Below are 2,632 nucleotides of genomic sequence, written 5' to 3'. Positions count from 1 at the left end.
GGGATTCGACCTCACTCTATTGTGAGTTTTTACTTGACGACAATTCGTTATACTTGCCGAAGGAAAATTTGTTGAGAGACAAGTTTTCGTGCATCAATAACTGGATTCTATTCCAACATGATCGAGAACCGACAGATGATTAGTCGTGCAGAGACAGCGCATTTGGACCATTTTCACTGAGAGGACGGGAGGTAGCCATTGACACCGGTGAAACCCAACATACATCTTGCCATAGAAAGGAGTATGAAGGATTGGATGAAGGCAGTAGGAAAGTAGAGATTCAAGAGGGATGAAGCATCTCCATACGCTTATCTGAAATTCCCACCAATAAATTACATAAGTATCTCTATCTTTATTTTATGTTTATTTATCATTCAATTATGAAAACTCTATCACCCATTTGAATCCGCCTGACTGAGATTTACAAGGTGACCATAGCTTGTTTCAAGCCGGCAATCTCTGTGGGATCGATCCTTACTCACGTAAGGTTTATCACTTGGACGACCCAGTGCACTTGCTGGTTAGTTGTGCGAAGTTGTGAAAAAGAGTGAGATTACAATTGAGCATACCAAGTTGTTGGTGCCATTGTGTATCACAATTTCGTGCACCAAGTTTTTGGCGCCGTTGCCAGGGATTGTTCGAGTTTGAACAACTGACGGTTCATCTTGTTGCTTAGATTAGGCAATTTTCTTTTTTATTTTATTTTCAAAATCTTTTCAAAACTCTTTCAAAAATTTTTCTTCTTTTTCGTTTTTTCCAAAATAATTTTCGAAAAAATCCAAAAAAATTCATAAATTCATAAAAACTAAAAAATATTTCATGGTTCTTGTTTGAATCTAGGGCCAAATTTTAAGTTTGGTGTCAATTGCATGATTTTAATTGTCTTACAATTTTCAAAACACATACATTGTGTTCTTGATGATCTTCAAGTCGCTCTTGATGAATTGCCTTGTTTAATCTTCATGATTTATTGAATTGCACTGCATGATGTTCTAAATATGCATTCTTGCATTCATATGGCCCAAACATGAGAAAGTTCTAAGTTTGGTGTCCTCCATGTTTTCTTTCATTAAGAAAACTGAGTTCTTGATGTTCATCTTGATCTTCAAGATTGTTCTTGGTGTTCATCTTGACGTTCATAATGTTCTTGCATATATCTAGTGTTTTGATCCAAGAATTATATGTGTCGACTCATTTTCTTATTTTTCAAAATTGAAAACATATCTTCTTGAATAAAGGATTTAGCAAAATGAATATCCAAGAACATAAAGCAGAGGAATTACAGAGAAAAAGCTGAGCGTTCAAAACGCCCAGTGAAGAAGGAAAGTTGGCATTTAAACGCCAGCCAGGGTACTTGGCTGGGCGTTTAAACGCCCAAACCATGCAGCAATTGGACGTTAAATGCCCAAAACATGCAGCTCCTGGGCGTTTAACGCCATAATGACACAAGGAGAGGAATTTTGTTTTCAAATCAAATCTTCATAATTTTTCAAAATCAAATATGTTTCACATCAAATATTTTCAATCATATCTTTTTCAAAATCATATCTTTTCAAACATATCTGTTTTAAAAATCAAATCTTTTCTTCATATTTTCAAAAATCTTGATACAAAAATTTCAAGTTTGTTACTTTCTTGTTAAGAGAGATTCCATATTTGAAATTTAGAATCATATCTTTTAGTTTCTTGTTAATCAAGTCATTAATTTCAAAAATCAAATCTTTTTAATTTGTTTTTCAAAAATATCTTTTTTTTAAATCATATCTTTTTCAAATCACATTTTTTAATTCAAATTTCAAAAATCTTTTCTAACTTCTTATCTTTTCAAATTTATTTCTTATCTTTTTCGAAATCACCTAACCATATTTTATTTACTTCAATTTTCGAAAACCACAACCAATTTTTCAAAATTATTTTAAACTTTCATTTTTTTAGTTATTAAATTTTTCAAAAATTTCCCCCTTCTCTCATCTTTTTCTGTTTTAACAATAACATTCCTCCTCCATTGTCAATTCGAACTCCATCTCTCTTTGTGTGTTCGAATTCTTCCTTACCTACCTCATCCTTCCATTCTTGTTTTCCTCTGACACCTCAAGGAATCTCTATACTGTGACATAGAGGATTCCATATTTTCTTTGTTTTCTTCTCTTTCATATAAGCAGGAAGAAAGATAAAGGCATACTTGTTGAAGCTGATCCTAAACCGGAAAGGACTCTGAAGAGGAAGCTAAGAGCAGCTAAAGCACAAAACTCTGAAGAAGACCTCACTGAAATTTTCAAAAAGGAAGCAGCAAAAGAAACAATTATGGCTGAACCAAACAACAATACAAGGAATATGCTTGGTGATTTTACTACACCAACTTCCAACTTTTATGGAAGAAGCATCTCAATTCCTGCCATAGGAGCAAACAATTTTGAGCTAAAGCCTCAATTAGTTTGTCTACTACAACAGAACTGCAAGTTTTATGGACTTCTATCAGAAGACCCTTATCAGTTCTTAACTGAGTTCTTGTAAATCTGTGACACTGTTAAGACCAATAGAGTTGATCCTGAAGTCTACAAGCTTATGCTTTTCCCTTTTACTGTAAGAGACAGAGCTAGAACATGGTTGGACTCACAACCTAGAGATAGCC

The sequence above is a fragment of the Arachis duranensis genome, chromosome 5 (genome assembly GCF_000817695.3).
Source record: "Arachis duranensis cultivar V14167 chromosome 5, aradu.V14167.gnm2.J7QH, whole genome shotgun sequence".
NCBI lineage: Eukaryota > Viridiplantae > Streptophyta > Magnoliopsida > Fabales > Fabaceae > Arachis > Arachis duranensis.
This window is presented reverse-complemented; position numbering follows the sequence as displayed.